Source organism: Carassius auratus, chromosome 36, assembly GCF_003368295.1.
Source record: "Carassius auratus strain Wakin chromosome 36, ASM336829v1, whole genome shotgun sequence".
NCBI lineage: Eukaryota > Metazoa > Chordata > Actinopteri > Cypriniformes > Cyprinidae > Carassius > Carassius auratus.
The window spans coordinates 8,165,909-8,177,008 of NC_039278.1; positions in this window are offsets into that span (position 1 = coordinate 8,165,909).

Genomic DNA, 11,100 nt, shown 5'->3' on the forward strand with positions numbered 1-11,100 from the left:
GGGTAGTAACTAACCCACCCTCTCCCCACCCTCATAATAAGTATGTTTTAGTCTCATCAAACGTTTCTTCGCATGTTCTAATGAAAGCTCATTATATTTAATTTTCAATTTGTGCAGTTGCAAAAGAGAATTGGGAGTAATTTTTTTTGGTATATTTCAGATTCAATTTTCTTTATTTTCTATAAAGAAAGTAGATAAAAGAAGTGCTAGAGTAGCATGAATAAATATTGGGGTGTCTGTTCCTCCATATCTGTTAAATTAAAATCTTGTATGTACTGTTTTAACTTTGGTCTGCAAATGAGAGAGGTCTGATTTTGTTGATCTATCTAATTCTGACTATAGAGCACAATTAAAATCTTCTCATATGACAAAATATCCTGGCAGTTCAGCCAATACTAAAATTAGGATTATTGTAAAAACAAATAGGATTATCCACACTGGGCCCATAAACATTCACTAAATTCAGTCTAACAAATAGGATTTCAGCTTTGATGATTATGTACTTCCCCAGTCTGTCCTCTATAGTGTTAATTATTTGTAAAGGTATGGATTTATGTATAAGTACAATAACCCCCCTTCTGTATGAATTAAAGGAGGCAGAAAACACTTGTCCTGGCCATCTTTTCCTCACCATAACCACATCCTCTGGGACTAGGTGAGTTTCCTAAATGAACACTATTTTAGCTTTCATTTGTCTTATTATGTTCAACACTTATTTTAACTTTACAATTTTATTAAGACCTCTTACAGTCCAGAATGTAAAATGAAAATCAGATCGGGAACCATTATCGTATGTACAGTGTATTACCATCCTTGCAAAAAGTAATACAGTACGTATAGAGACTATTATTGTGAAGAAGAAGAAGAAAAAAAGAAAAAGAAAAAAACAATGACAGATGGTAAATGCAAAATACAGCCAAACAGAACAACTGGCCAACAAACAGGTACTTCCCCCAAATGAAACACCATCACTCCTCCTCCCCTCACCAGTTAAACACTTCCCCTAGGACTTGATTATGGAACTATGCCGGTCCACCCGTAATCTTTTCACAGTGAGGAACAGCTTGCCTGATGGCTAGACGAGTCCCGAAACAGTCAGAAATGTCTTCCCAACATCACAAAACTAAAAATTATTTTTAGCATATAGCTTATCAGTTATAAACCAGAAGTTTGCTTACATTCATGAAACTGACCCCAAAAAGAAATGTCTTACTTTAAGTCTTGATAAGCATCTTTCAGATCTTGCAAAAACCTCTGAGCTTCCGGAGGGTTGTCAAACAAGTGGCGCTTTCCCTTGTATGTCACACACAAAGTAGCTGGATGCAAGTTACCATAACGCAATTTGGGGGATGTTGAGATCGCGAATATCCTTCTCCACCAGGTCAAAACGTTTCCGTTTCTTGTGCAGTTCAGCTGACACATTAGAAAAGAACATAAGTTTTCTTTCATCCAACACCACTGTGCCTTTTGCTCAAACTGCTTTCAGAGTACGGACTTTGTCAGTGTAGTTTAGAAATTTCATCACGGCTCTCGGTGGAGAGTCGGAATGATCTTTGGAGAATCTGCTGATTCGGTGAGCTCTCTCAATTACAAGAGAGCTAGGAAAGATTTCTGGTCCGAGGATCTCAGGGAGTAATTTCTCTGAAAAGGCACACATATCCTTCCCCTCGATTTTTTTCTGGAAGTCCCACTAATCGTAGATTGGACCAATAATTGCAATGTTCCAGATCATCGACTTTTAATGAGAGAGATTCTATGGCAGTTGTCAATTTGCGTTCTGCGTTTGCAACTCTAAGATGTTATCTTCTTGAGTGCCTATTCGATCCTCAGCTTCTGTTACCCATGTTTTGTGAGCTTTAAGATCGCACTGGACTCCGTTGATCACCTGAAGCAATCCATCAAATCGCACAGCAAAGTCCGATTTCAGTAAGTGGATAGTGTCAAGGATTGCAAAATCTTGGCTAACGCCTGAAGCTGTCTCCTCGCAATTATAACTGACACTTTGCATTGTGCAAACAAGAAGCTCAGTCAACTACTGGCATGAAAACAGCAGGCACCATTATTCACAGAGATGGTCTCGATCAAAATGTAATTTTAAAGTCGAATTTCGGGTTTGGGGGACTGTACTTACACTTCCGTGGTAAATATTTTTTTAACTGTAATGTTTGTTAACTTAGTTGCTGTCTGGCTTGTTTGCCAAATTAATGTTGGAGCTGTCACATTCAGCATTTTCAGCATACCGTCACCTCTTATTGTTTGCGTACTCAACATGGAGGTACATGGTACAGTGTGCTCACTTTCAGTTTTATAGATAGATAGATAGATAGATAGATAGATAGATAGATAGATAGATAGATAGATAGATAGATAGATAGATAGATAGATAGATAGATAGATAGATAGATAGATTTTAAGTTTTACAGAAAATGCTGGAAAGGTGTCTTTATGCCAAGGTCACAAAATAACATTCAATGTGCTGAAACTGAATAAAATCAATGTGGTTATTAAAGACATAAACATGTAGCAGGGAAAGCTAGTCTGGCAATATATTCTGACCAAGAGATCAGCTTCCCCCCTCTGCTGGACCTGAATGGTATGAGACGAGAGACTGTGCGTGTGTGTGTGTGTGTGTGAGGCCCATGACTCAATCAGAAGGGGGGGGGGGCTACTTGTACTCACTTTCACTTGAGCTGGCCTTCTGGACTTTTTTGGCTGTTTTCTGAGGTATAAGAAGCCAAATTAAGAAAAGTAAGAGAACAGTGCTTGTTTTTAACTTACTAACTCTCTCATTCATTAGTGATGCCTTGTTTTTTCATGCCTCCTTAAGCAATACAGCACCATCCACTAAACACATTTCTCTCAGCTCTACACACACAATGCACTTCACTGTCAGACATGCAACTGGCATTTCACTGCCTCCATTTCCTCCATGCATTTACTAATTTTGTCTCTCGTTGAAGTGAGTCAACCAGCAAAACTATTGACGACTGCGCTTTTCCTGTGTGAGACATACTGTAGAAACAGAAAGTCATTTTTTTTCCTCTTCAATACTCCAAGATAAAAGAGAGGTGGACAGAAAGACAATTTAGTCACTCGTTCCATCATTGGATTGTATAAGTCAGTTTTTATTTGAATAGACAAGAAAAACAAATACATCCCACATAGCAAACGGACTTGGCCCAAATGTGGCATCAAGCTGGCACTGCTGGCCTAATGTCAGCAATGGCATGTACCCTTTCAGCCAGAGCTGGGCCATGTGTGGCAATGATGGCACGGCGGGGGTCCGGCAAACAATATGAGGGCCGATTGTTGGTGGGAGGAGTTTGGCCCAGATCGGTCCAGTGATATGTGGCCCAAATCAGGCTCAGATCTGGCATAATATTACGTGACCCATGTTAAAAAAAAGATCATGGTTATAATGGTTAAATGATCACAGACATTTTAATGAAGTGTAGTATTGTTAAAATGCAGTCTTTGAAATGGCAAGTCAAAACTGAATGAAACATTATCATTTCAAAATTAAGCAAACCAGTCAAGTGCATTAAACTGCACTTAATTATAATTTTATAAATTTGTATATTATTACTCTTGGTACAAAGAATCTTAGAATCCTTACATGAAGAGAGAGAGAGAGAGATCATTTAACCATTACCCTGTAATATGTATTAGGTTTACCATGGGGCACATCATTTTTAGTATGCTGTCATACACAAGCATTAAATAAAATGATCATGAAAGTATTTTATTTTTATTTAAATCCTCTGTATCCATGTGATGCTTGGTGTGAGGAACAGATCCAAATTCAAACCACATTCATTAGTGATATGTATCTCCTTTCTCTGTAGCTATAGTAACAGTTAAAAAAATGAGCCTTTAAGAAGTTTTACAACAAGTTTTATGGCAGTGATATAAAACGCTCATTGGCTCTCGCCGGTTTCGTCATAGATTGCGACATGACGTGTTTCCAGTGATGCCTGTTTTGAATGAGAAACGCGCGCCCTGTGTCTATCTGTTATGTTTCTCTTGTAGACTGTATACTTTATACACTCACTCTTTATTGGTTGTTTTGTTCTTTATAAAAATAAATAGAAAAACAAATACAATACATTTTTTTTTATTGCACAGTTACATGATGTGTGGGTTTTAAATCTGATTTTCTGTTCAGTTTAATGTACTTTATTGGCATAGTTTGTGTGTACATTCCCAGACAGCAAGCAGTGTCAGCCCACATGTGGGCCAGCAATATGTTGCTGTCTACATAATCTGGTCTGTGTGAAATCCATGCGGGCCACATGTGGGTCAGATCTGGGCCGACACGGCTTGCTGGGTTGGGTTTGGGCTATATAAGGCCGTGGCTCAGATTGGGGGATTCTAGTTTACTTAAGGCTGAGAATGGTACCAATGATGAAACCTGTTTTGGCCCAGTTCAGGGCCAGCTAAGGGTGATTAACTGGTTGAGATTTGGGCCGGTTATGGCCCATGTGTGGCCTTAGTCTTTAATACAGTTCTGGGTCACTTCAGGGCCGTCATTCTTTGCGCTACATGGGCTGAGGGAAAAGTGATTGGTGATTGTGTGGCCCTGATCTGGACCAGAAGACATTTGCTATGTGGGATTAAATGAGGCAGAATAGCTAAACTATTAGCAATAACACCAGGATGACAACTGAAGGTACTTTGTTTCCTATTCTGCCTAAACATCAAGGAATCTGTGAGTGAGATACTGTATAAAAGAGTTTCTTCAGCCATGAGCACATTTGGCCTTGTGTATCATAGAAAGATACACTCAAAACTACAGTGATATTTCTAGCAGTTCTCACATGATGTATTGTGCTTGATATACTGTGATGGAAATAAAAGCAGTGGATATTATACACTAAAAGCTAATGCTAAAATGCTAAAGCTAATTCCATAACTTAGATTTTATTTATGCTAAATACAAACAATATTTTGATTGGAAATAGATTTGGAAATAATGTCCAAAAATATTCAGCTCATGCGCGACCAATGTTGTTTACTAAAATGAAAACTACAATCATTTTCGTTATTTGATATAAAATTATCTTCTAGCCATTTAGTCTTGTCCGACTCTTGGCTACTTCATAGGCCTGTTTGCCCCAAGTCCTTCTGTCTTTTACTGATTCCTTGAGGTCGCTCATTCTCATGGAATCCAGTCAGTGTATCATTGGGCACCCTCTCATGCATGTTCTGCTGACCAGTCCCAGCATGGTAGATTTTTCCAATGGTGAATCAGCTCTCATGATGTGTCCAAATAATTTTAACCGTTGCCTGGTGACTTTAGCTTCAATCGACATATCTGTTTGATTAGGTTTAGGACTTCCACATTAGTTTTCTCCCATTATTACCTCCAAATTCACAGCAGCCTTCTCCAACAGTGGAGCTCAAATGCATCAATCTGTCTTTTGTCAGTGATTTTCATTATCCAACTTTTACAACCATATGTAACGATGGGGAACACATGGCCTGGATGATTCTGCACTTTGTGGAGATGCTAAAATCGTTGTTATTCCAAATCTTGGTAATTTTCGCCATTGCAACGGTGACCCATATAAATCCTGTGTTTGATTTCAGATGTGCAGCCTCCATCCTGCTCAATCACTGATCCAAGGAAGATAAAATCTTTGACTAATTAGATTTCCTCACCGACGATCACAATGTGGACTTTCCTGTTGCTCGCTTTTGTCATGATCTTCATTTTCTTGATTCTTGATAAGTTGTACTCCTGTACACCTGTTGTACTCCTTTGTAATTTTGAACCATTCTTTAATATGTATGCTGTTTAGACAGTTGCATCCTGGTTGGTGTACAATGATTGTGTCAGCATGGTCAAATACAGTGTGATGCCTAATTCTTCCAGTGCACTCCCCAATTTGTCGTATTCAACACAGTCAAATGCTTTGCTGTAATCAATGAAGCAAATATACACGTCCTTCTGATATTCTCGGCATGACTACATAATACATCAAATATTGGCAATGTGATCGCGGGTGCCTCTTCCCTTCCTGAATCAGGTATCAGGTAGTTCTCCTTCCATAAATTTTTCCAGCCGCTGTTGGATGATCTTCAATAAGATCTTGTTGGCGTGTGATATCAGGTTGATGGTGCAGTATTTGGAGCAGTTGCTTGTGTCATCTTTTTTTGGAATAGGGATTAACAATGAGCACCTCCAGTTTTTTGGACTTTCACAGCCCTTCCAAATGGCTTGGCACAGTGCAGTGCTGCACCAGGTTCCAGGGACTTTCCCGTTCAGCAGTTGTCTGAGTGCCCAATGCGACTTCTCAATGTCAGTACAAGTGCTTTGTACTTGTTGGCTTGGATTCTCATACAGACCCTCTGTGTTCTCTTTCCAGCTGTTCTTGATGCATTGTTGGTAATGCTATACTTTGCCATTAGTACAAATAATGTTTCCTTGCTGGATAGCATAGGATGTCCACATCCACTTCAGTTGGGTAAAAGAGGCACGGGTGTGACCTTTCTTATTGTCCTCTTCCAATTTTTTGCATCACTTATTCCAATATTCTACCTGATCTTTCCTGGTCTTTCCAGGTTTTCAGACAGGCTGGTGTCACACTGTCTGGGCCTGTTTCCCCCCTCTCTTGTTCTTTCTGAAGACCTGACGTACATCATTTTCACTGATCTGAAGTGCAGGATGTTTTTTTTTTTTTTTTACGTGCAATAAAACTCATTGAGATCATCTGTCAGTTGTTAATTCTCCATGGTGCTGGGGGATGGTATCTTCTATTTGGTGATGTCTTTCAGACTTTTCCACACTGAAGCAGGGCCACTGGAAGAGAATTAGCTCCTTAGATTTCCAGAATAATTCATCTTTGCCACTCTGACCTCATTTTCCAGTGTGTATTTGATCTGTTCATACTAGACTGTCCCCATTACTATGAGTATCTAGTTTGGCCTGACAGAGCTGTCTGAGGTTTGTCGTTGTTGTAGGTTAAATGAGTCCTGGTAAGAATGCATGTCTTTACAGAAACTGATATATGATGTACAGTCCCGCTCTGTTTCATTAGTCCATCTTTTTTAGTCCTTAATATAGTTTAGCTGATTTCAGTTTCTACCTGTAGGTCAGTATAAGATGAACCAAACAGTGATCAGAGAGCCCCAAAGCTGCATGTAGTTCATGTCAAGAACCGGTTGCATCGGTTTTCGGATCACCAGTAGTTCTTTCTGACAGTTCAATTCAATAAACCGGTTGAAGAAAACGGTTCACCGGTTCTTTTTTCACTCAACGTAATTGTGTCATTGGCGATGATTGCCCTTGAGCCTTTGGTTTACCTGGGCTCATTAAATTAGCACAGAATAAGTTCAGAATCAATCACCAAAAGAATCAGTTTTGTTCAGACGCTCTGTGTGTCGGTCGGCTTCACACTGAATCACACATGCGCAGTATCATCAGCTCCTCGGTTCTCGAATTGGACGTGTCTGACAGAAACGTGTTTAACTCTCTCACAACAGACACAGAAGAGAAGACAATGCTGAGAAAAGTAGTTTCTTAATAGTTTTTGCTTTTTTTGGACCAAAATGTATTTTCGATGCTTCAAAAAATTCTAACGGACCCTCTGATGTCACATGGACTACTTTGATGATGTTTTACTTACCTTTCTGGACATGGACAGTAGACCGTACACACAGCTTCAATGGAGGAACTGAGTGAGCTCTGGGACTAAATCTAAAATATTTTAAACTGTGTTCTGAAGATAAACAGGGGTCTCACTGGTTTGGAACGACATGAAGCGTGAGTTATTAAATACATAATTTTGATTATTGGGTGAACTAACCCTTTAATATACTAATGATTTTTGGCATAAAATAACAATTCATAAATTGTACCTGTACAATGTTTTTTGGCTATTGCTAAAAGTATACCCTAGCGACTTAAGACTGGTTTTGTTGTCCAGGCTCACATATTTGAGGTCAATGAATGATAGGCGAGCATTTGGACTTACTGTATTACCACATAATCCATCTTATGTGCATTTATAAATTTTTTACATTTCTTTTTTTTTTTTATTACAATTTATTTACAATTATTTTTTTCTCCCAAACTCTATGTCCAGAAGCAAACTTGTGGGATACTTCTCAGGGCCAGCAAAGCAGAAAACCACAACATTGCTTAAGATTTGTGTATTATTATTATTATTATTATTATTATTATTATTATTATTATTATTATTATTATTATTATTATTATCATTTCTCTTTTTTTTTTTCTTTTTTTATGACAGGTGATGTTTCATAATATGTGGACTGACTCACCTCATAAATGGTGCTGAGGGTGACACACGCAGCGATCCATAATGTTTCTTATTAATATGCAAAGTAAAGCAGCTAAATAGAATTTAAACTGCATCATATGAATATAAAATATAAATAATATAAATATAAAATATATATTTTTTTTACTTATATCATTTAATTTGCTTAATATTATAGGATTTCATAAGAATTATTTAAAATGTATATTTTGTTTTCCACCATTTAAAAAAAAAATATTATCCTGTGCTAATGAATGTATGACCTACATAAAGAAGCCTTATAGAATCCTTTTATCTGATTGTCCCTTCTTTTAGTGACAACATAGAAAGTCATCTCAGATCTGAGTTAAATTTCATTGGAATGGGGGGTGACTGTGCTGTCTTTATGGGTATCAGTATTGGGTAGTAAAACAGGTCGCTAACCCACTTGCTTCACTCTGCGTTCACGGGAGATTGTAGTCAAAATGCAATCTTACTTTACGTGGGACGATGACCTTGCTGCAGTTGGTGATAGTCAAAGCAATAACAAGCCATCAAGATGAGTCGATTCAAATGCACCACAGCACCTTTGCTCCTCCATAAAACCATAAATAACACAAAAAATTTAACTGACAAGAGTGCAGGTGACAAACATGTCATGAAAACTAAGGGACAAGTTCTAACATAATTTTGAAACAAGCGGCATGTGTAAAAATGTGTTGCAAACCTCCAAATGGACACAGCAGTGGGACACCTCTCTAACAGTCATGATAAAAAGTCAAACAAACTGTAACAGGATCGTAAAATAGAGGTGGAAAGAGACAATATGTCATTCTCCCGCTGTCACCAATCTGGGTCTATTTCAAACCTCAGCAGGGCCACTGATGGAGTCGACTGAGGTCGGCCGGCCTAAAAGAGAGAACAGAAATAAGTGTAGCTCTTGACTACAGTCGAGCAGCATTTATATTTATCAGTCTAAATTAATGGCCATTTACACATGAAAAATTATTCTGGGGTCTAAAAACATAAAGATAAGGAAAACTAAATATATTTGTAAAAATCTACACTATTGTTCAAAAGTTGGGGGTTGGTAAGATTTTTTTCATTTATATATGTATTTAAGCCTTGATTAAAATACAGAAAATTTATTTGATAAAAATACTATTTCACAATATTACAGTTGTTTTCTGTACTGCAATTTAAAAAATAACCATTTGGTATTTTAATACATTTGGACATTTTCTTTATAACTCTGATTAAATAAATGATTTAGTTCAGTGAGAAATGATACTTCAAAAATCATTCAAATATGCCAAATTATTTGTTGAATATTGAAAATGATTGTGCTGCTTAATATTTTTGTGTAAACCATTTTTTTTCTTTGATGAATAAAAAGTTTCAGTAGAACAACATGTATCTTTTTTTTTATCTGTTTAATAAAATTATAAAATGTATCTATACAAACAAACAAATAAATGTAAGTAAATACATAATTAAAATATATTTAGTCAGTTATTTTTATAATAATAAATATTATAAAAGTAATAATAAATAATATATCCTTATAATATAATATAATATAGTCACATGTTTGTTCCTGTTTTCCTTATTTGGACTTTCTTGTTCCAGTCCTCATTATGTGAATTTTGTTCCAGCTGTGTATCATTAATTAGTTAATTTATTCCCAAGTGTGTCTCCTAAGTTTCTGTCCATTTAATTCCTGTTTTCCTGAGTTTTTGTTGTTTGCTGTTGGATGTCTTTCAATTCTTGTTAATGTTTTGTGTCTATGTTTTGCCACGGGCTTTACAAGCTCCAGTCTGGACCCAGAACACCTGAGAAGAGATGATGCTGACCCTCAGAGGACCCCAGGTGATAACCCTGAATCAACAAACAGAACTAACAAATATTGCTACAAGTGTGACTGCATCATATAACAATTATTAATTAATAATATTAATAATGTTCATTGTCTAGCTGACTACGTCTTTTATTATTTTTTTTTCTAAAAATCCTGTCATACGTGCACAAACTGACAGTCACCACCATAAGCTACTACTAAATATTGTAGAAACATTATTTTCTGTAAAGTTGCTTTGTAACGATTTGTATTGTAAAAAGCGCTATACAAATAAACTTGAATTGAATTCTTGTGTATGCTTGTTGATGATTAAATGCTATATCTTGAAGAATTCTCCTGCATTTCCTCACTCCTTCCTGAGTGTAACGTGAAAGAACACCAAACCCTCACTTGTAAGCAGCACCCCTTCTCCTAGTTTCTTTTTATATTTATACTGTATATGTGTTCCTCCACATCCCCTAATGGAAGACTGAGCAGTATTTATATCACTGGCTCAAGCATGCCCAGACCCCAGCAACTTCACCAGGGTGTTTGTGGCGCTCACCCTCACCAGCTCCCTTGAGGGGGAAACCCTCATGACGCTGTTCCGGATCATGATAACTTACCATTGTCCTGCAGAGCTCCCAGACACCACCAACCTCAGCTGGAAGGAAGCAGTCATCTGGTGTCTGGAGAGTCCTCGATCCGGAACCAGTCAGCTGGGCTCCCGATCCCCAGTTCAGCCCAGGAGGGGCCCAGTGTCAGCTCCAGATTAGAGCTGTAATCGGGCCTTAAAAGTTAGGCCCAACAGGACCCGAGCCCGACCGGTTTCGGCCTGAGCCCGACAAGTACATTTTGATTGACAACTTTTTTTTAAAGCCTGAACCTGTTTACAGCCCGACATTATTCAAATGTGTGCACGCACACCGCTCTTTTGCCTTTTGTCAATAATGAGTCACTTACAGTATACATGTTTTAACATAATGTATTCCTTACTAA